Genomic DNA, 25695 nt, shown 5'->3' on the forward strand with positions numbered 1-25695 from the left:
GTTTTCTGTTCTTGTGTTAGTTTGTTGAGAAATATGGTTTCCAGCTTCATCCATGTCCCTGCAAAGGACATGAACTTGTCCTTTTTATGGCTGCGTACTATTCCATGGTGTATATGTGCCACATTTTCTTTATCCAATCTATCATTGATGGGCATCTGGGTTGGTTCCAAGTCTTTGCTGTTGTGAATGGTGCCACAATAAACATACGTGTGCATGTGTCTTTATAGTAGAATAATTTATAATCCTTTGGGTATATACCCTGTAATGGGATTGCTGGGTCAAATGATATTTCTAGTTCTAAATCCTTGAGGAATCGCCACATTGTCTTCCACAATGATTGAAGTAATTTACATTCTCACCAACTGTGTAAAACCATTTCTATTTCTCCACATCCTCTCCAGCATCTGTTGTTTCCTGACTTTTCAGTGATCACCATTCTAACTACTGTGAGATGGTATCTCATTGTGGTTTTGATTTCCATTTCTCTAATGACCAGTGATGATGAGCACTTTTTTCATATGTTTGTTGGCTGCCTAAATGTCTTCTTTTAAAAAGTGTCTGTTCATATTCTTTGCCCATTTTTTGATGGAGTTTTTTTTCTTGTAAATTTGTTGAAGTTCTTTGAAGTAAAACACTCTTCAGCAAATGCAAAATAATGGAAATCATAACGAAGTCTCTCAGACCACAGTGCAATCAAATCAGAATTCAGGATTAAGAAACTCACTCACTCAATACTACACGACTGCATGGAAACTGAACAACCTGCTCCTGAAAGACTACTAGGTAAATAATGAAATGAAGGCAGAAATAAATATGTTCTTTGAAACGAATGAGAACAAACACACAATGTACCAGAATCTCTGGGACACATTTAAAGCAGTGTGTAGAGGGGAATTTATAGCACTAAATGCCCACAAGAGAAAGCAGGAAAGATCTAAAATCAACACTCTAAAATCACAATTAAAAGAACTAGAGAAGCAAGAGCAAACAAATTCAAAAGCTGGCAGAAGACAAGAAATAACTAAGATCAGAGCAGAACTGAAGGCGATAGACATGAAAAACCTTCAAAAAATCAATGAATCCAGGAATTAGATTATTGAAAAGATGAGCAAATAGATAGACAGCTAGCCAGACTAATAAAGAAGAAAAGAGATAAAAATCAAATAGACACAGTAAAAAATGATAAAGTGGATAGCACCACAGATCCCACAGCAACACAAACTACTATCAGAGAATACTATTAACACCACTGTGCAAATAAACTAGAAAATCTAGAAGAAATGAATAAATTCCTGGACACATACACCCTCCCAAGACTAAACCATGAAGAAGTCGAATCCTTGAATAGACCAATAACAAGTTCTTAAATTGAGGCAGTAATTAATAGCCTACCAACCGAAAAAATCCCAGGACCAGAGGAATTCACAGCCAAATTCTACCAGAGGTACAAAGAGGAACTGGTACCATTCTTTCTGAAACTATTCCAATCAATAGAAAAAGAGGGAATCCTCTCTAACTCATTTTATGAGGCAAGCATCATCCTGATACCAAAACCTGGCAGAGGCACAACAACAAAAAAGGAAATTTTAGGCCAATATCCCTGACGAACATCAATGTGAAAATCCTCAATAAAATACTGGCAAACCGAATCCAGCAGCACAACAAAAAGCTTATCCACCAGGATCAAGTCAGTTTCATCCCTGGGATGCAAGGCTGGTTCAACATATGGAAATCAATAAGCGTAATCCATCACATAAATAGAACCAATGACAAAAACCACATGATTATCTCAACAGATGCAGAAAAGGCCTTCGACAAAATTCAACAGCCCTTCCTGCTGAAAACTGTCAGTAAACTAAGTATCGATGGAACGTATCTCAAAATAATAAGAGCTATTTATGACAAACCCACAGCCAATATCATACTGAATGGGCAAAAACTGGAAGCATTCCCTTTGAAAACCAGCACAAGACAAGGATGCTCTCTCTCACCACTCCTATTCAATATAGTATTGGAAGTTCTGGCCAGGAGAAACAGACAAGAGAAAGAAATAAAGTGTATTTGATTAGGAAAGGGTAAGTCAAATTATCTCTGTTTCCAGATGACATGATTGTATATTTAGAAAACCCCATCATCTCAACCCACAATCTCCTTAAGCTGAAAAGAAACTTCGGCAAAGTCTCAGGATACAAATCAGTGTGCAAAAATCACAAGCATTCCTATACACCAAAAACAGACAAACAGAGAACCAAATCATAAGTGAACTCCCATTCACAATTGCTACAAAGAGAATAAAATGCCTAGGAATCCAACTTACAAGGGAAGTGAAGGACCTCTTCAAGGAGAACTACAAACCACTGCTCAAAGCAATAAGAGAGGACACAAACAAATGGAAAAACATTCCATGCTCATGGATAGAAAGAATCAATATCGTAAAAATGGCCATACTGCCCAAAGTAATTTTATAGATTCAATGCTATCCCCATCAAGCTATCATTGGCTTTATTCACAGAATTGGAAAAAACTACTTTAAATTTCACTTGGAACCAAAAAAGAGCCTGCATAGCCAAGACAATGCTAAGTAAAAAGCACAAAGCTGGAGGCATCACGCTACCTGACTTCAAACTATACTACAAGGCTACAGTAACAAAACAGCATGGTACTGGTACCAAAACAGATATATAGACCAATGGAACAGAACAGAGGCCTCAGAAACAACACCACACGTCTACAACCATCTGATCTTTGACAAACCTAACAAAAACAAGCAATGGGGAAAGAATTCCCTATTTAATAAATGGTGTTGGGAAAACTAGCTAGCCATATGCAGAAATCTGAAACTGGATCCCTTCCTTACACCTTCTACAAAAATTAACTCAAGATCAATTAAAGACTTAAATATAAGACCATAAAAACCCTAGAAGAAAACCTAGGCAATACCATTCAGGACATAGGCATGGGCAAAGACTTCATGACTGAAACAGCAAAAGCAATGGCAACAAAAGCCAAAATTGAAAAATGGGATCTAATTAAACTAAAGAACTTCTTCACAGCAAAAGAAAGTATCATCAGAGTTAACAGGCAACCTACAGAACGGGAGAAAATTTTTGCAGTCTATCCATCTGACAAAGGGCTAATATATTCTCCTTTCTTAAGTGAGGCAATCAGAAAGGACTACTTTCAATCTCATACTACTGTAACAGTGAAATAATTGTGTCCTTTCTCCACTCTTTCTCCAATTATAATAAAAGATGTATATCTTTTTAGGTCAAAGGTAATTTTTTTATTTGTGTTTTGGGACTGTTTTTCTCCACTCTGGAACACCACTGACAAAACTTTCTCATATATAATCAATTATTTCTCCTTAGGGGCATCTTCCCTTTAACACATAAAGAGACACACATCAATCCATTACACAAATAAACAAAAACAGCAATGACAGCAAAACAAATTATCTCCAACTATAATGTCTCTTCATACTAACAATCATAATTACTCAAAAAGCTTTTACATTTCTTGTTGCCTCACCTTATTACACAACTCCATGTATTCTATGATCTGTGCTGCCACCCAAATTTAAATTATTTTTGCAAGAATTGAAAATGATTTCAGTATTACTAGTTAAGTGTGAACTCCTCAGTCATTTTTCTAATTGCTCTATTAGAAGCAACTTAGTTATTCTTTCTCAGCTTTTCATACCTTGACTGTTGTCACACCACTCTCCTGATTAGTATTTTTTAATTCAATTGTATCCTTGAAGACTCTATATGGATGACCCACAGGGAACTTAAAAATGATGCCATCCCACTCTCAATAAATCAGTTATTGTGTCTGCTTTGAGGCCGCTATATGCCCAGTTGCCAAAAAAAACTCTGCCTCTTTGTTGATCCCATCTTTTTATCCCAAGGCTATATCAAAGCATCCATCAAAACTACTCTTATATTTTCTAAACATGATTTAAATACCTCCACTGATATCTATCACCCAGTTGCTGTCTTTATTTAAATGTTTTATGATCTCGCTTAGTCCTGTATAATCTCTCTTATATGACTTCCTATCATAATGATTTCTAACACCAATATAATTTTCTCACTGTACATCTAGTAGTCTTTCTAAAGTTAAAATGAAATCTTGTGATTTCACTGTTTAGTGGCTTTCCATTTTCTCTTGTTCAACTCCAATTTTGAAATATTGTATTGAATTTCTTGAATATCTAGGTATGGTTGATGTCTACAGATTTTCTAATGTTCTTCTCTACATTTGAAATACATCAATAACTCTCCTTCAGATAATCCTCCTTCTACCAATTCTCAGTTGCTGATAAGCACAACCCTAAGCTGTAATGATTCCAACTTCCACTTTCACAAGCAAACTTGTTTTTTCCCCCAAGATACCGTCCTACATTTACTGTAGCATCTTAATAACTTAAGAAGAGTAAAACTGTGCTAATATTTTAGTAGCTTTCTTTATTTTTATTTCTGTGTGTCACTAAAAAAGTGTTTAACTGTTATGTCTTAGTTCCAATTTTCTCCAAACATTTATGGTTATTACTACATGATTTTGCATTTTGTTATAATTCTTCCAAATGCATAGATTGCATTATAGGAGAACTGACTATGCTATTACTTATGTCATATTATATAGGATAAATAATATGCTTAGCAAAGATCTATAGTTTTTTCAATGACATATAGTATTGTAGAGCTGGGATAGAAATGCAAGGAAGCTTGCTCAAAAATATATTCGTCCCAAAAGTCATTATTAAAATTCATATATTGTCACCATTATGTCCTTGATATTTAACAAGGAAAAAGATTTTGTTAATTGAATGAATAAACAAATGAACAGAAGATGTTAACTAAGAAGTATGAATATATTTAAACATATGTCTTAAGTTATTTTTCCTATTGTGAGTTATTTGGTAACATATTTGATGTTGTGAATCAAGAATTTGAACCATTGTGTATCATTAAGTGAGAAAAAAATAGAATATTGCATATAACATGATACTACCAGCTATTTTATATAAATGACATACACATATATAGGTAAAAACAAAAACTGTTCATTAACGTTTTTATTTTTCAAAATCATGTGTCATTTTGAAGTATGTGTAACATTGTAAAGAAACAGCATGAACTCTCACTTATTCAGTTTTTGTCTGTTTTATTTAACCTCCAAGGGCGGACAACACTTTTTAAGACATTTGTTGAAGATAATTCAGGTTATTTGCTTTAAGTATTTCACATGTTACAAAGGATTTTTGCCTCAGAGAATGACTGTCATGTTCAAGGCAATACATTTCTCATAAAATAAATTATAAAATAATTATGTTTTCTATGATGATTATAATCATACTGCTATATACTTTAAATTTTAAATATTTATGAGATTATTTATTCCCAAAATACATTTTGTTGAATTTTCAAAAGAAAATATTAAATTCTCCAAATATTCAAGTGTTCATAAGGAACTTAATTAAATAATTTACAATTAAATGTAAAAACTAAATGCACTGTAAAATAGATTTTCGTTGGCATAATGTTATTTTCCAAGGAAAGAATAATCATTATTTGTTTATCAAGAAATTTTCATATGTAAATTTTGTTGAGGAATTACTAATACACACTTATCAGCACTTTTTAATTAATCTTTTGATAAAACTGCTAGTCTCTATTTTAAAGTATACTAATAGAGAAGAATGATTTAAGCAAAACAGAGAATAACTTTCTTACTTATTAAGAAAGAGATTTTGTGTAGTCCCTGGATGTTAGGTAGCTGTGCTAGTTAATTTTTACATGTCAACTTGACTGGATTAGGGATAATTCAATAACTGGAAAGCATTATTTCTGAGTGTGTCTGTGAGGGGTGCTTCCAGAGGATGTTGGCATTTGAGTTGGTAGACTGAGTAGGGAAGATCTGCCCTCCATATGGCTAGGCACTAGGCAATCGACTGGGGGCCTGACTAGCACAAAAAGGCAGGGGAAGGGCAAATTTTTGCTATCTTCTGGAGCTCGGCCACACATTGTTTCTTGCCTTTGGATGTCGGAACTCCAGATGCTCTGGCTTTTGGACTGTAGGATTTGCACCTGTGGCCCCCTGGGCTATTGGGCCCTTAGCCTTAGATCGAGAGTTATGCCATCTGGTTTGAGGTTTGGGGACTTTGAAACAGGCTATCGGCTTCCCTGGTTCTCCAGCATGTAGATGGGCTATTGTGAGACTTCTCAGCCTCCATAATCATGTGAGCCAGTTCCACTAATAAATTCCATCTCATCTATTTATCAATCTGTCTATGGGATACATATATCCATCCTACTGGTTCTGACTCTGTAGAAAACCCTGGCTAGTACAGTAGGTAATATAAATTAGCAGTTCCTCTGACAGGCCTTACCATAGCACAGAAATGATTTGCCAAATTAGATTTGTTTATGCTTTACTGAAATATTATAACAACAAGACTTTGCAGAAATCCCAACGGTAAGTGGGAATACATTTAATGAAGCAATATTATACCATAGTAAGAGAGTTTCATTTAATTTAAAAATTTATAAATTATGAGATTTTTTCCCAATTCATAGTTCAAATATTGAACAATTCAACAACTTTAAGTAGGATACCTAGACAATTTATTGTTTTATTTCTAGCAGCCTCACGCACATAAATGATACAAAAAGAGTCGAGAATATTTCTAACATGATCATTCCTCTGTGTGTGTGTGCATGAGTGTGTGTGTGTGTTTCTGTGTGTACAGGCTTTTACAGCTATTAGAGTTATTAAGTCCTAATAGCTGTAATAGTTTTCTTAAGTAAGTTGAAGTATTCCCTTTTTAAATGCTTCAAGGATGTTTGAATGAGTACTATGAAGTTGCATTAGAAATATTTAGTGTAAAACTAGACAAAAATGTGAAAGATTCCTAAATTATGTGTATTTTTAAAGTCTGTAAAAGTTAAGATCTAACATTACAGGAAAGATATACATAGAATTCAAAACAGTCCTCTATTAAGAAGATTAATTGAATCTATTGAAATGATAAAATAACCTATGTGGAGGTTAGCAGATCTTAATTATCTACTCTTGTCTCTTCAGCATACTACTTAAACAAAAAGATAAAAATTGTGCTGAATGTTTCTCTCTAGATATGCCATCTTGGCTAATAACAACTTCAGCCCACAGAGAAATCATCCCACAATATTTTGGGATGGTGACTTCCATTTTCTTAGTGGACATCTTTAAATCTGGGTGCTTAGAATTGAAGTTCAGGCTGGGCGCAGTGGCTCATGCCTGTAATCGCAGCACTTTGGGAGGCTAAGGCAGGTGGATCTCCTGAGGTCAGGAGTTCGAAACCAGCCTGGTCAACATGGTGAAATTCCATCTCTACTAAAAATACAAAAAAAAAAATTGGCCAGGAGTTGTGGTGCATGCCTGTAATCCCAGCTACTTGGGAGGCTGAGGCAGGAGAATTATTGAACCCGGGAGGCAGAGGTTGCAGTGAGCTGAGATCACGCCATTGTACTCCAGCCTGGGGAACAAGAGTGAAACTCTGTCTCAAAAAAAAAAAAAAAGAATTGAAGATGATGATGATGATGATGATGAATAATTTGATTCAAACACAAAGCATCACTGTTCTTGTGTTGGGTCTTAGAAACATTCTGTGTTAGTATTTAAATTATACATTTGCTAGATTGAAGAAGAAAATTGAATATATGATGTATAATTTTAATTAAATTTAAATTTTTTAAGGAAACTTATTTACCCAAGTGCAAACTCCTGAAAGTTATATAAAGATTTATGAGTTTTATAGGGAATAATAAGGTTACTTAAATTTAATTTAAAAATAAAAAACATTGTTTAAAATTTATTTCAGTAAATGAAATATTAATCTTTAAAACAAAAGAAAGTGAAAAGGTTTTGTGCCCCAAAAGCTAACTTCAAATACAACAAAACATAGCTTTACAGGTAGGTTCAAAATACGTAATTTAAATTGATGCAATAATATCTCACATATTTAATTGTGTTCTTTTGATTTTTATAACACTATTAATGAGTTTTTTAAATAGAAAAATGTACGATTAATTTTTTGGAATTTTGTATATTAGCCAAAATTAAATTTATTTGTTATTTGCTAGCAAATTTGATAACTAAATGAGCAATAACTTTCTCCCATATTGTCATTGTTGCAAATTGTCTATTTCTAGGTGAACCTTTCTGGCCAAAATAACCCACCATTGCATGTAAAGAGACCATGAGTTTTCTTATCATCTTTTTCAGATTTTGCTATCAGAATAATGCTGATCCTTGAGATAATTTTTTAAAATCCTGTTAGCTGTCAGTCAAATATCTGTACAACCATTTAGCAAAGTAACCAAGTTCTAGATGAATATACTCACCATTGAATAAAGTTTAGAGTTTATCATAATGAGCTATAAAAAAGGTAAAGAAACACTCTGTGCTGTATTTACAATGTAATTGGCACTGTGCTGTGAATTTAACATTTATTATTATAATCAATATTAATAACAACCTTAAAGAGCATGTAAGATTATTTTCTTGGCTTCAGTTTAGTTTTCTTGCATTACAAATCTGGAAATATAGTGACCTATAAAAACAATAATTTATAAGCTCCATGAAATTGCAATTTGAATAGAGATAGGTATGGAAGGCTAATTTCTGCTTCATATAACATCAACTGGGACAGTTTGCCTGGGGACTGAAGAATTTAATTCCCAGATACCTCATACACATGGCTGTCTCAATTGGTGCTCACTGTTGGCTAAGTGCTCAGCCACGGCTGAAAGCAAGGGGCTTATTTCCCCCTTACATGGACCTAATTGTTTTTTTCTTTTTCCTTTTTTTTTTTTTTTTGCCAGGGCTAGCGTTGGCTTCCACACAACATGTTTTGGATTTCAAGAGGAAAGATTCCCAAAAGAACCAGCTGGAGGCTTTTATGATCTAGCCTAGAAGTCACAAGTGGTCACATTCACCATTCTATGTATCTGTGGCAATCACAAAGACATACTCAGGATCCAGGAAACAGGATATTTAATCACTGCTTCATAGGGGCAAGATTAAGTAATAATGTAAGAAGAGCATGTAGGAAGGGAGATGAAAGTTTTAGTCATACTGGAGCAAAACACTTCTCATTAAATATTGTGGGAACAGAGACTCAAGAGAGGTAAAGTAACCTGCCCAAGTAACAAAGCTTAGCAACTAGGAGAACTGAATATGTTTTTACTAGATACAAGTGAGTTTTTAAGAAAGTTTATTTTACTTTTCATATAAATTTTGAGAGTAATAATAATAATACTGTTTTCACATCATTTTAATGGACTTTAGTGCGAATGATCCTCATAAGGTACTGCAGTCTAGGACTGATGTACTTAATCATAAAACAATTCTTTACATCCTTTTCTTTCTATTCAGCTTAGTATATATTTACAGTACCACAATTATACAATATTGTGTGGTTACAATTTTAGGTACTAGTGTGATAAATAAATTGGAGAACAAACACAACTAAAGTTGGTAAACATAAAATGGTGGGAGCAGAAATGTATGTATTTATTTGAGAATAGGTGAGTTATGGGTGTCAGCTGTATTAAGGGAAAGTGTCAGTTCATCAGGTAAGTCAGTTAAATAAAAGTCGGCTAAGAGAGCTTTTATTGCATTTGAAAATGTAAGAGGTCAAGTCAATAATTCAAATGCTTAGACGCACTGCTTAAATCATAAATAAAATAAATATTTATCAGGACTATTTCATTATTCTCACTTTTTTTAATTCTAAAGAAATAGTCCATGATTACTGTTTCAAGACTTCTTTTTCAGCAAAGGGTCAACCTTTCTCTTGATGGATAGATGGTGTCCTAGATCTTCTATGGATTGACTTAAAAATACTTTCATTCTTATCTCTGAATAAAACAGAGATTATGACCCAACTGTCATGTAACAGGAGGGATCATCTGTCTTTTCTTTTTTGAGTCAAGGGATTTTGGCAGGAACATAATATTCCCTTCAAAATCAGTTTGTTCTCTTGACTTTCTTTATAGACTCCATTTATCTGTTTTTTCCTACTCTACACAGTCTTTAGGCCTCCAGACTGATGAGATCCTAATTCTTTTGGCATGCTGTCAACATGTCCCACGCAGAATAACTATTAAGTCTTTGCTTTTGTTATTCCTCTGCAATTTTGTTTCCCTTTCTGTGCTTCTTGCCTCTTTGTGATTTTCACCTATTTTGCCTCAAGCTATCTCCTGACAATGTGTTACCACCTCTCTTTATGAATTTGTTTCTTCTTTGCCCAGGTAATTTATTTTAGTCTCTTTCCTTATCCCTGCCCTACCCCACTCATAATCCAATATATTGATATTTTTATGTAAACATTTTTTAACATTTCAATTATTTATCGTGAATATTCAGAACAATCAGACATTTTCTTCTGTCTTAACTCTTCAAATAATACATTCTTTAAGACTGAGAATCTTTACTTATAAACATTCATATTGCAACTACAATAAACCAATCTCCAAATATTAAGGGCATTAACTTTTTCTTCTTAACAGAAAAAATTAATACTTGTAAATTTTGCTGAGGTAACTTACATTATTTATTCACATTTTTTCATAATATTTTTATGCAGTAATAATAAATTTTAAATTGCAATTTAAACAAGTTTTCAATAGTAATATCTTAGAGCAAAAATTCAATGTTTTGTGAGTATTCTTAGGAAATAAATTTAAGGCTGCAATCCACTGAAATTAATTCTATAATATTTTGTTGTTTAAAAAAAGTCTTACGGAAAAAATTATAATAAAGTCATAATTGCAATTAAGAATAATTTTTTTTTCCAGGCCAGGCACCGTGGCTCACACCTGTAATCCCAGCACTTTAGGAGGCCGAGAGGGGCACATGACTTGAGGTCAGGAGTTCAAGGCCAGCCTGGCCAACATGGTGAAACCCTGCCTCTACTAAAAATACAAAAATTAGCTGGGTGTGGTAGCACATGCCTGTAATCCCAGCTACTTGGGAGGCTGAGGCAGGAAAATTGCTTAAACTCGGGAGGCGGAGGTTAAAGTGAGCTGAGATCGAGCCACTGTATTCTAGCCTGGGTGACAGAGCAAGACTCTGTCTCAAAAAGTAAATAAATAAACAAATAAATAAAAGAATAATTTTATAATTGAAATAAATTTTGAAAATTAACTAAGATAATTTTTGAGGATGAAGTAAAGCTAACTTTTTTTTTTACAATATTTATTAAAAAGGGTGGCTGTTTAAATATAGTTTGGGATATTCTCCAACTTCTGCTTCTTACTGTTTTTAGAGTAGCTCTATATTTTTAATTATTCAGTTCACTATAAGGGAAGTAGCTTTATTTTTCTTGATTGGGAATTATCATAGACTGGATTAGCAGGAAAGTAGAATCTGAGATGGAGATTAGATTAGTATGTGGTAGAATCTGCCATGGAGATTAGATTAGTATGTGTGAAGTTTATTAAGGAGTGCTACTGTACTTCCCTTCTTTAGAAGGAATAGAAAAGGAAGGAGTCAGCAGTAGACAGAGCAAGAAACCGGATGATGCTGTAATCTCAACGAAGACCTCAGCTTCTTCCTCTGAAACTAGGATGGCCATTCAGAATTATCTCAAGTTGGGATGCGGAGACTAGACATTCATATTATGTTAAGAAGCCATTGGATGAGCTGAACTTGGTAAAGAGAAGGGGCCCTGGGAGAAGCAATTCCTGTTAAGTAACATCAGTTTCACTGAGGACTTAATGGGAAATCTGGGTAGAATATCTCATCATGAGCCACAGATATAACTTCTCAAATGCAGTAAATATAGAAAAAAATGGAAACAGAATAAGCAAGCTGTTCTGCAACTATAGCATCACCCAATTCTTTAAAATTCTGTAGATTTTATACCTTTGGCCACCCTCAAGATAATATTCTAATCATTCTCTCCTCTCCTCTCCTCTCCTCTTCTCTCTTGTACTTTCCAGGCCTCCAATTTCTTCCCTCCACTCCTCCTCATTCTCCTTCCTCTCTCCATCTCTCTCTCCCCTTCTAGACTCTGAGTGTTTATATTTCATTCTAAACATTTCATTACATGATTACACAAATTTAAACATATTCCAAGTTGAACCAGCCTTTACAGTGAACAAGTATACACTGATCATTTTAATTTTATTTACCTTTTTAAAAAATTTAGATGAAAGAAAATTTACTCTTTTGTGGCCCAATATTGTAAATTTTGACAAATGCCTAAAATAGTGCTACCACCAACAAATTCATCTTAGAGGACAATTCTCTTGGATCCAAAATCTCTTTACGCTGCTCCTTGTTTTAGTTCAAGCCTAACCTTACACCAAGTCTCTGGCAATCACTAATCTTCTCTTCATTCCATCCCCATCCCACCACCACTTTTTGCCTTTTCCAGAATGTCATGACTAGAATCATGTAGTATGTAAACTTTGAGTCTGATGTTTTTCATTTAGGATAATGCTTTGAGATTACATGTCCTTTTGCTTGCATCATTAGTTTCTTTGTTTTCAATAGTGTACTTCTTTTAAATAGAAGCCATTTGGCAAAGAAGCCTGAGAAATGCAATTTGCAACTTGCTAGCCCTGCCTAGCATAGTAAAATCAGTACACAGAAACAAGAGCAGGTAACTGAGAGATGCTAGATAAATAAATTGTTCAATAGAAATTAAATATTTTAATAAGCATAAGATGGTGATACAAATGTAGCACATTTTTGCACATATGAACAAATTATATATGCACTTTTCTACATTCGAACTCTGTGATAATGTCAAGAATGTGCAGTATGTTTTGTCTGAAATGTTCATCTTCCCTTATCCAGTTGGCAAGCTCATATCTATCATTCAAGAGACAAGTAAGTGCTGCATATTTCTTGAATCTGTCCACTGATTCCTCTCTTCCTCATCTGTAGGCAAATGTTTTCAATATTTCAATTCTTTAAAGTTCTGTAGATTTTATACCTTTGGCCACCCTCGAGATAATATTCTAATTATTCTCTCCTCTCCTCTTCTCTCTTGTACTCTCCAGCCCTCCTCTTTCCTTCCCTCCCCTCTTCATCATTCTCCTTCCTCTCTCTGTCTCTCTCTCTCCCCTTCTTCACTCTGTGTGTTTATATTTCATTCTAAACATTTTGTACCAAAATTTCCTGTATTTTTATTATATTTATATCTTACATTCAACTATGAGATTCAAAGAGGTACTGACACATCTCTTTCGCATTAGTTATGCTGGCAACTGGCATGGTGCTTAGAATATAATAATCAGTAAACGTTTGTTAAGTGAATAAACTAAAGATGGAATGAATAAAATAATATTCTAATATATATTACTTACCTTAAATAACTTATTCCATGTTTCTGCTTAAAATGTGTGCTTTTGATCATAGTATTTCCATTTCACTTTCTTCCAAGTATATTAGTTTTTAGCACAATCTTTTGAGGCAGTTCTCTAAATTTTGCTCCTATTCTCTCTGCCTGGAATTTTGCACTAAACTGCCAGCTATCACAATTCCGACTTAAGTCCTGGGACTGCAAAATGCATGGATCTCCATCTGAAATGAGAAATTGCTTGTTGTTTCTCTATTTGCACCATTTTCATATGATGTAATTATTAATTAGTATGATGATTATTTTGGACATAAATTGTGATTAGTTTGAATATAAATTGAAGTTGTATCACTGACGGTATTTTAGAATCTTTTCCTTTTAGTTAGTTTCTGAGGGGGAGCATCTGTTGCATTGTTCTTCAGCTCTGGCTATCATGTTATTTGAAGGACTCAGTAACATAAGGGTGGGAGGGCGAGGTGGAATATGTTTCAGGCATTTCCCACAAATATCATCACCATATGCAGACTGTGTATTAGATAAGGAAAGTTAGTCATGTGGTGAATTTTAACAAGCAAGCTGATAGACATCCTGACACCCAGAAAAAGTAGAGAATAAAACAGTGAGCTATAAAAAAAGCTAACAGATATTTGGCATCTATTTTTAAAACAATGAAGAAAAAACTTAGAAAATATATTTTAAATTGCATTACTTAAAATGAAGTCTATAATAATGTTTTATTAAAGTATTAAATTTTATACACTTAAAAGCTTTATATCACTTCATATATTTCATTATACCATACACTCAGAATTGGCCATCTTTTTTCTTTCGAAATACTTATTTTTAGCTTGCAAATAAACTACATTACAAAACGGCAATAAAAGTATAAGTTTTACTACAGAATCTTATGAAACGTATCTTTATATCTGGAAATCCTTAGGATTAATCAAATGATTAATATGGTAAAATACACATTCATTTCCAAGTCAACAAAAATTAATTGAGCAAAGAGGTTCAGGGTACAACAACAGACTTCGAAGATTCAAAGATGAACACGCATGGTGCTTGCTCTCAGTGAGTTTTCAAAATACGTGAACTAAACCAAAGCAAATCCAAAAATTTTAATGTAATAGATTCAGATTTGTTCAAAGAGAAATGCTATGAGAAAATTAAAATAAGAATGAGATTACTTCAGGTTGAGAAAATAAAGTTATGAAGAATAGGACACATTTGTTGTTGAGCACTTGATGAATGGGAAAAATGAAATAAAAAAAATAAAAAACAGAGTTTCCTAAAAGTGTCGTGAAACTGCATATACTGTGCAGGGAAAGACAGACTTCCCAGTGTGAGGGAGGTTTGATGAAAGGAATAGTTGAGATAATGCTTCACAGATAGGAAATTAACAGATTTTAAAATGTCATCATTTTCATGAGGAATCCAAACTCTTGTAAACTTCTGGGGACTATTCTGAACTAGAAAATAGATTGAAGTCTGCTTTAGAAGATAATTTTCGTTATTGTATGTAGAATGGCTTTAGTTAGAATAAGTAAGTAATAGAGACTTTGAGGGCAAGAACATACCTTAATAACATATTCCAGAAGACCAGAACTGAGAGCATAAGAGCGTACACAGCACAGTAGTGGCGGAAATGAAAAGGAAGTTTTGGAGTCCTGGTAATTAAGATAAGTAGGCAACAACAAGGAAGGGTCCCAGGTTGGGGGTGACCCCAGGTGAGAAGAACAATGAACAATTGTTCTGAAAGATGACTAATCACAAACAACCCGTGGGCACAATGACATCCTTCCATGCATGGCCTCAGCAGCAAGATCTCATTCTGCACGTAGCTGCCACCCACACAACCCTGTAAACTTCCCTCCAGCCGTTCTCTCTTTGTAGACATCCCCTTCTCTGCTGTGCTCCCCATTGCAGTCCTGCAATGCATTTTCATACCTTCTTTAATAAATATGTCTTTCTTTACCTACAACTGTCTTGGTAAATTCCATTACTGCCTATGACACTGGCCCCAGAGAGTTGCTACCCATGACAGAAATCACAGACTTGAATAGCCTTTTTGGTGAATAAACAAAGTGGTCCACAGTGTTGCACAGAGTATGTATGACTCCTCTCTTTTAAATTCATCCATACACTATCCATGCTCTTTCTTACGACCAACCAGTTCCCAGAGCCCTATGGCTCAGTGAGTTACTTTTTCAACTTGAAGACTCCAGTTGTGCTCTAAGGTTAATAGTAAAAAGTATCTGGTGGAATTTATATCATCATAAAAACACAGTATCATTCAAGTATTGTCAACTTTGCAACTTAGGTGATACTCAAAAGTAGAAAAATATGCACCTCTCCTACAATTTACATTGTTAACACTGGTGATTTTGTATTCATGGTGTCTATTGTCTATGAACCACCAATGTCCAATTTATTCTAATATTCTCCAAAATCTAATTAACTTAGTTAAACATTACCTAAGCAATTGGATAACATAATATTTAAAACATTAAAAAAAAACACTTTTTTTTTTTTTTTCCTCAGACTCAAATGGCAATCCTAGACTGAAGTTTCAGACCATACCCTCAATAGAAGCAACATTAATCATTTTGGGATAGCAATGGCAGAAGCATAGATAGGACAAAATTACTGCAAATATTTCATGATGTTTTTACACAACACATAAGGAATTCTTGAGTGGCAGAGTCATGGGCTGCTATAGCCAGCAGGGATGTTTGATTATGTGTAATGTGACATATGAAGTATCACTAAATCAATGGCTTCAGCATGGCTGGGAGCTTTTTTTCAGGCTACACTCAGCCTAAATTTATTATTTTCCTGCCAACAGGTGAAGTTGACTATAAACTCATTGAACCGTGCCATTTCAGTACAGAGACGGGAACCAGTGTAAAGGATTGATTACACAGATGGAGAATATCAAGGTAGAAAAGCAATGGCAGTGGGTATTTTTTAAAGTGTAACTAAAAGACAGTTCGCTGTCTTATGCGCTATGATTTTTTAAAAAACTTTAATGAGGTTTTATTTAACAACAGAAACATGTAATAATATCAAATGTAGAAGAGAACATGTTTTGGAAAATATTATGGCCCCGTAACCCACATAAAACAGTAATAGGATAAAGTTATCACCCAGAACATTTTCTTGTGCTTTCTTTTTTAAAGCCATTTTCATAGATTAAAGAGTACAAATGCAGTTTTGTAACATGGATATATCATGTAGTGGTGAAGTCTGGGCTTTTAGTGTACCCATCACCCAAATATTTTACATTGCACCCAATAGATAGATTGTCCAAGTTTGATTATTTTCTGTTATAGATGGCAATAACTATATTGCTATCTATAATAGATAATGAAAGCAACTAAACATCATAGTATTTCCAAAATACTATCTCTGCAAAAGTATAGAACAAAGCATCTCTGAAAATGCAAGGAACAAAATATGTGCACTAATGAGAGTCACGTAACAGATTTGCAAATAGGCATAATTTTAAGTTTATAAGGTATTCACAACTTGATAATTCTTATCTCTGCATACTGATACACACACACACACACACACACACACACACACACACAAACAAAGTGGTGCCTCTATTTGAGAGGTATTGGTTCTAGGACTCCACCAGATTACCAAAATCTGTACATAATCAAGCCCACTCTGAAGTCAGCCTTGCAGAACCCACTTATGGAAAAGTCAACCCTCTATATTTGCAGAATGAAAAGCCAACGAGTACTGTATTTTCTATCTGCCTTTGCTTGTGGAGGAGGAACCCCAGATACAGAAAGTGGCCTGTATTTGTTGGGGAAAAAAAACACTTATATGTGAACTCACACAGTTGAAACTCATGTTGTTCAAGGATCACATATATATGTGTGTGTGTGTATGTGTGTGTGTGCATATATATATATATGTATATATATTCTTTTTTCTTTAGTTTTTCTTCATTGTTTTACTTTTACAAACTTTCTGATTTCACAAAAATAAGTATAAATCATTTTGTAAAAAAAGATTTTTTTTGGTTTAATGGATATTTTTGTTTGTTTGTTTGTTTTATTTTAGTAAAAGGAAAAGAAGAAGATGATTAAGGATCAAGGGAGTGTAAAAGAGAGAGAGAGGGGGGGATACTCTAAAGGACCCAAAAAGAAGCAGTTCGTGAAATTATACTTGGCAAAATTTTATCCACTTCTGTGGTAATGAAAATTTGGGTATTAAAAACAGAATTGCAGCAAATATTATTGGTAGTTTTCTGGTTATATTATTGGTAAAGATGATTTGTTTGTATATAATGTTTTCTTTAATGCGATTTAATTTAACTTCAACTAAAATATTCTGTCAGTTAAACAAAATTTAAGTGGAAGCAATATTTGTGTATTGTTATGCCCAGCTATCTGAACAACAATATTTCCACATGACAATTAAAGTTTGGGGCCTTGTCTCCCCTGGGGTGAGTTTGTATTGACAGCATTTCTCTACACTTAAAAAAAAAAAAAAAAAAAAAAGGTTTAAGGGGAGTAAATGGAGTTTTGTTACATGGCAATATTGCGTAGTAGTGAAGTCTGGGTTTCCAGTGTATCCATCATGGGAATAATAAACATTGTACCCAAAAGGTAATTTTTCAATCTTTTCTCCTCCCACCCTCACAGGTTTTGGAGCCTCTCATGTATGTTATTCCACTCTGTATGTCCATCTGGACTCGTTGTTTATGTTCTACTTACGAGAGAGAACATGTAGCATTTGACTTTTTGTTTCTGAATTATTTCACTAGGATAGTGGCCTCGAGCTCCATCCATAGTGCTGCAAAAGCTACGATTTTATTATTTTTTATGGCTTCATAGTATTCTCTCCCTATATATATATATACACATACACACACACACATATACATATATACATATACACATATATCTAAGATATATATACATATATAAGAATATATATATATCTAACAATATATGTATATGTGTTTATATATGCACATATATATACATATATATGCACACATATAAACATATATACATATATATATCTAAGAATATATGTATATGCATATGTGTGTATATATATTATATATACACATACATATGTGTATGTGTGTATATATATTATATATACACATACATATGTGTATGTGTGTATATATATTATATATACACATACATATGTGTATGTGTGTATATATATTATATATACACATACATATGTGTATGTGTGTATATATATTATATATACACATACATATGTGTATGTGTGTATATATATTATATATACACATACATATGTGTATGTGTGTATATATATTATATATACACATACATATGTGTATGTGTGTATATATATTATATATACACATACATATGTGTATGTGTGTATATATATTATATATACACATACATATGTGTATGTGTGTATATATATTATATATACACATACATATGTGTATGTGTGTGTATATATTATATATACACATACATATGTATATGTGTGTGTATATATTATATATACACATACATATGTATATGTGTGTGTATATATTATATATACACATACATATGTATATGTGTGTGTATATATATTATATATACACATACATATGTATATGTGTGTGTATATATAATATATATACACATACATATGTATATGTGTGTGTATATATAATATATATACACATACATATGTATATGTGTGTGTATATATAATATATATACACATACATATGTATATGTGTGTGTATATATAGTATATACACATACATATGTATATGTGTATATGTATTATATATACATTATGTATTAATGTACATATATTATATATACATTATGTATTAATGTACATATATTATATATACATTATACATTATATATATTACAATATATATGTATATGTGTATATATATTATATATACGCATATATATGTATATGTGTGTGTATATATATGTGTGTGTATATACATATCCCATTTTCTGTATCCAGTTATCCATCGATGGATATTTAGGTTGATTTCATGACTTTGCTATTATGAATAGTGCTGAGATAAACAAACAAGTGCAGGTGGCTTTTTTGTATATTGATTTCTTTTCCTTTGGGTGGATACCCAATAGTTGAATTGCTAGATTAAATGGTAGTTCTATTTTTAGTTCTTTGAGAAATCAAGAAATCTCCATACAGTTTTCCACAGAGGTGCTAATTTACATGCCCTTTTTCTGTCCAGAGAGATTGTTCTGCGTGATATTTTTAAGACTGGTCGTCAAGGCATCAGCCACTGTAAGGTATTCACCTATTTTATGCCAAATGCAAAGGCTGCCAAAAAAAAAAAAAAAAAAACCTTTCTCAGTTAGAATTCTTCCAGCTCCTCTGTAAAAGGGTGTTCTTGGGCAGCAAGTATTTTCTGTGGCAGGACCAGAGCCATATTGAATGATTTAGTCTCTTTCATAGATGGCTGCAGTATCAGTGGGAATAGACAATAAACAGAATCAACTGAGTAAGTACTGAAATGTTCTCAATAATAGCACGCTAATAATAATTATGTAGCCTATAAAACTGACTTAATTTTCACAACATTCTGTGCTTGCTATGCAAATTCTTTGGGTAATTCTCAACTAGAATAAATTATTATCTTCCTAAAGCACCTTTTGCATTTCACCTATTTCTATTTTTATCAGGGTGTGCTGGATTTTAACTCTTTCAAAATTATGATAGGATACATTATATATATTTTTGTATGCAAACTTACTGTACAATATCTGGATTTGAAAAATAGTATATCTATAGGTACTCTTGGCCAACTCTATCACAATGAAGAAAGATCTGCAGCAAAGAGCAAATATGGTCTATTTTATAGCCTATCATCTGGATGCCTGAACTATAAAGAACTCAAGGGAATAATTAAATTTCCATACCTTATGTGGACTGACCATTAACGAAGATAATGCTATTCGTGGGCCAGTTAGAAAGACTTGGGCTTATGGCTCATTCCTTTGTAATTCTACGAGATTTAAATGAGTTCTAATTTGAAATTCATGAATTTAAAGTTTCATCTTGTATTAAATAGATGTAGTGGATATTATACACAATATTAATAAGAGCAGAAAGGATGAAGTTTAGTAGTAAATCAAACTAATAATACATGCTGGAACTTATATCATTATACATTGTACATTCCATTTTTATTTTTAGCAGTTTATACTGCAAGTTAGAGACTATTTTATGTTAATTCTCGTATATTTATATATTGAGGATATAAATATACCAAGAAAGCCTTCAGAATATTGTTTGAACAACATTAACTCTTTGGAATTCTTTAGTCAGTTTTATTGCAGTGTGTGTTAAAAGGAAGTCTGTGGCTTGAAAATAAGAAACATCTCTAATAAAAGATATTGAAAAGGTGGCTGAAGATAAGGTAGAAAATGACCAGATAAATAAAATTAGGCAACTCAACTTGTAAACCAGAAATTCAAAAACAATGTATTATATAGAAAATTTTATTTATAGTCCTGTTTTCCAAAAGGGTCCTAACTAAAGTAGATCTGTTAAGAATCTGGGCGCAGTGCTTCTGGGCTCCCTAACCAAAACCCAATAAGTCACATTTATACTTTGACCTTAGTTAAACAGAGAATGGAAATACTATAGGTAATATTTATTCAGATACATTGGGAAGCAAACTTACCAAATAATACATAAAATGACAATGGAATTTTACTTAATATTTCATTCTTGCAGTTCATGTAATATACTTCTATGTATTATTTTATTGAATTTCTCGTATTTGTCATTCATGGTCTAGGCCTTACTGCTTATTTCAGTGAGACAATATGTTCTCAATTAATGCTTTTGACTTTAAAAATTGAATTCTAGAGTTAATATTTTGCTATAAATATATATAATTAGTTTCAGTGGCTTATATTAAATATGATACATATTTATCTTCTAAAACAATGTAAAAAAATTAGTCATTTATAATTTAGAATAAATCTAAGAATAATCAAGTATTTCTATGAAGAATATTGTCTAAAAAAGAATCAATATAATAAACAGTAATTTTTGATTAATAAGTGGAAAAATTTTATAAGCATCAAGTAAATAAAATGGTAAAATAAAACACTAAGATTAAAAAGATATATATTTTTATATCACAAATAATAAAAGTCCCTCAAAGCATAATTATATAAAACTAAAGGCAAAAAATCAAAGCATAATCTTACTTTTCAAAATGTGTTTTTATCATCAAGAACATAAAAGGGATTGAATTATATGTTAACTATTTACTAACATCATCAGGTAAATGCATTGAGCAGCCTGAAGAATTTTTCATGTTATTTATCCATGCTTATTCTTTAACATATGACTTCCTCTGGTGCTGTTTACGTTTTCTTTATCTGTTTGCTCATTTGTACTCTTTTCCATTTATTCGGGAAATGCAAGTGGCTGATGAAATCATAAAACATTGTTCACCCAATGTAACTAATGAATAAAAGAGCTCACTGCAAATGTGAGCAGAGTTATTGTTTTCTACAAGATTCATAAATGTAAATAGTTGAAAAGGAAATTGAAACTGTAGCTGCTAAATGAAGCATGTTCTTGGAGGTTTCTTTTTGTAATGCTATTCTAAAGTATCTTTATATCAATCAAGATACAAGTCCTGTTTAAATACATTAGATATTATACTTCATGTAAAACATTATTTTTGTGTGTGTGGTAATAATCTTTGTTCCTTAAGGAGAATTCTAAAATAGATTTGTACAATAAAAGCATTGTCCCACTTGAAAACACTACTGGATTCAAGGTGTTTCTGAAGGTACCTTCAACAATTCTAAAATTTATAGGAAAGCAAGTGAAATGTCAGTAGAGTTAGAAGATGAGGAAACTAGGAAGAGTTCATGGGAGCACTAATGATTGCACTTACAGAAATTCAGTGCATCAGCAATCAAGAACATTGATTGCCAATCATTTGAAGCTGCCTCATGTTGAACAAATATCCTTCTTTATAATAGGAAATATAATACATATTCATATTAATGATTTGATGATTAATAAGAATGTTTGTAAAACAATTTTGACTAGCATTTTACTCTCCAATATTTTGATAAAACCGAAGACTTTATCATAATCAATATGATGAGAGTAAAATTGGTTCCACAGATTACAACTGCAAATTTAATTAATTGTCTAATAATTGGATAGCCTAATAAATAACTAATTATCTAATATTTGGATAGATAAAGATATGACAATCTAATTCAATAATGAAACTAACCCAATAGATTGACAATGCAAAGATGTCTTTTTGCTACTTCACAGCCTATGAAAATTTATGTGTTAGAATGTAGCAGGGAAGATCACTATTGGAAACAAACCTAAGGATAAGGGATCCAGTTTTACTTCACTTTGTCACTAATCTGTGCAAGGTATTGCTCATTTTGAATATGCATCTAGAACATCATGTTAACACTGGGTGCACATAGAGGATTTTCACATCGGAAACTCCCTTCCCTCTTATTGCAGAAAAATGCTAAGTATAAAACTTTTGTTTTAACTTCTTTTTCCCAACTCCTAATGCAATTCACTTCAAAGAGGGAAATTTTACATAAAACCTCTTTAGTGTCTTTGTATTTCAATTTTAGATTCATCTGTGGGTATTTGCTAAAACGGTGTAACAATAAATGCTAGTCGGCCCTATATGAGAGGCAGAATTAAAAAGCGTCTTACAGTCTCTGATGATTAAATTAAAGCCTTTGATTAGGGACAAATGTGCTAGTTGGTTTAAAAGCCCTGGTAAAGTTGAGTTTATACATTTGAAATTAACATTTGTCTCAAATCCTGTTGATCTTCCAACCTTGTTTTTGCTAAATATGGGTCTATCTTCAAGTTAATGCATAATTTTATACTCTGTGGGCTTAAATTGAATTCCAAATAGCTTCAAAAGCTAAAATTAATTGCAAAAATGAAAAGAAGACACACATCAAAGATTCATTTTTAAAGCTGGTATCTACATAGCATTTTATACCCATTTAAAATTGTTAGCTTATCCCTTATTTAGTCTCCCTAAACAATTAAAAACTTGATATACTGCAAATGTACATTTGTGAGAGAAAATGGTATGAGCTACTAAATCTCCCTACCTTGAATTCTGTAAAATATAAATGTGTTCTATATTTTATTATATTCACTTTTTACTCTTAAAGTTTACAGAGAATTTATTCTTAAGAAGTACAAAATAAATATCTGGATATTTTTAATCATGGCCCTTTTTAAACATCCAGAACAAGAAAAAAAATAGCCAAACCAAAGATATGTAACGTTGTATTGGTTGAATTACATATGAGATTTCATAATTTAAATATCCTTAGATATTACAATTTTTTTCATGAATACATTATAAGAACAGATGCTTATGAGTAGAATTGAGTCTCTTATTAACCCTAGGGACAATAATAATCTATATTTATAGAGGAAGATTATACTTTTCCTTACCTTCCTCATAGGGTATAGGTGTTTTTCTTAAACAAGTAATTATATCTATCTTGATAAAAATATCCAGTAAGCTTAGTAAAGGATCTAGATATTTGGCTAAATGATTTCAAGAATTCATATATAGGTAAATAGCTAGTTGTAAATTCAAATATAGAATTGAATATTGTGAAGAAGTGATTTTAGGTTCACATTATTTATGGAAGTGTTTACTGCTTCTTTTCTGTTTGAGGCCCAGTTATATAGAAATGTAAACCAGCAGAAAACACTGAATTCTATTAAACATTCAAAGCGAAATTGGTACTAATACTATTGACACTATTTCACATTATAGAAAAAGAGGGAATCCTCCCTAAATCACTCTCTGAAGCTAGTATCACCCCAATACCAAAATCAGGAAAAAACATAACAAAAAAAGAAAACTACAGACTGATATCCCTTATGAACAAAATGCAAAAATCCTCAATAAAATAATAGTGAACCAAATCCAACAGCATATCAAAAACATAATCAACCAGGATCAAATGGGTTGCATACCAGGGATATAGGGATGGTTTAACATATGTAAGTCAATAAATGTGATAAAATGCATAAACAAAATGAAAAACAGAAATCACAGATCATCTCAATAGATGCAGAAAAAGCATTTGACAAAATCCATCATCCCTTTATGACTAAAACCCTCAGCAAAATTGGCATAGAAGGAACATAAATTAAAGTAATAAAATCCATCTATGACAAACTCACAGATGAAATCATACTGAACAGGGAAAAGTTGAAAACGTTCCCCCTGAGATCTGGAACAAGACAAGGATGCCCACTTTCACCACTTTTATTGAACATACTAATGGAAGTCCTAGCCAGAGTAATCAGACAAGAGAAAGAAATAAAGGGTATCTAAATCAGTAAAGAGGAAGCCATACCATTGCTGTTTGCTGATGATATGATTTTATATCTAGAAAACCCTACAAACTCACCCAAAAAGCTCCTAAAACTGTTAAATGAATTCAGCAAAGTTCCAGGATACAAAATTAATGTACACAAACTAGTAGCTCTCCTATATAACAACAGTGACCAAGCTGAGAATCAAATCAAGAACTCAACCTCTTGCACAATAGCTGCCAAAAAATTAAATACTTAGAATTATACCTAACCAAGAATGTGATAGACCTCTGTAAGAAAAACTACAATACACTGCTGAAAGAAATCATAGACAACACAAATAAATGGAAACGCATGCCATGCTCATGGGTGGGTGGAATCAATATTGTGAAAATGACCATATAGCCAAAACAATCTATAAATTGAATGCAATTCCCATCAAAATACCAACATCATTCTTTACAGCACTAGAAAAAAAATCATAAAATTCATATGGAACCGAGAAAGAATCCACATAGCCAAAGCAAGAATAAGCAAAACGCAGCAAATCTGAAGGCATCACATTACCCAATTACCTGACTTCAAACTATACTAAAAGTCCATAGTCACCAAAACAGCATGGTACTGGTATCAAAATAGGCCTATAGACCAATGGAACAGAATAGGGAACCTAAAAATGAAGCCAAACACTTAACAGCCAATTGATTTTTGACAAAGTAAACAAAAACATAAAGTAGGGGAAATATACCCTATTCAGCAAATTGGGCTGGGATAATTGGCAAGCCACATGTAGAAGAATGAAACTGGATCCTCATCTCTTACCCTATATAAAAAATCAACTCGAGATAGATCAAAGACTTAAATCTAATACCTGAAACCATAAAGATTCTAGAAGATAAAATTAGAAAAAAATCCTTCTAGACATTGGCTAAGCAAAGACTTCATGATCAAAAACCCAAAGCAAATGCAAC

At 32.6% G+C, this 25695-nt stretch overlaps 1 long non-coding RNA gene across 2 annotated transcripts; it reads left to right on the plus strand.

Annotated features, from left to right (window-relative positions):
- The first annotated feature begins 8873 nt into the window (after positions 1-8873).
- On the plus strand, positions 8874-17499 carry LOC109026581 (uncharacterized). Of its 2 annotated transcripts, none has more exons than XR_008679180.2 (3): positions 8874-9241; positions 16206-16299; positions 17438-17499. It is a non-coding gene; the product is annotated as an uncharacterized lncRNA (long non-coding RNA). The 2 variants fall into 2 exon arrangements; XR_002005594.4 differs by having other exon boundaries at positions 8874-9172.
- The last annotated feature ends 8196 nt before the right edge of the window (positions 17500-25695 follow it).

The sequence above is a fragment of the Gorilla gorilla genome, chromosome 3, assembly GCF_029281585.2.
Source record: "Gorilla gorilla gorilla isolate KB3781 chromosome 3, NHGRI_mGorGor1-v2.1_pri, whole genome shotgun sequence".
NCBI lineage: Eukaryota > Metazoa > Chordata > Mammalia > Primates > Hominidae > Gorilla > Gorilla gorilla.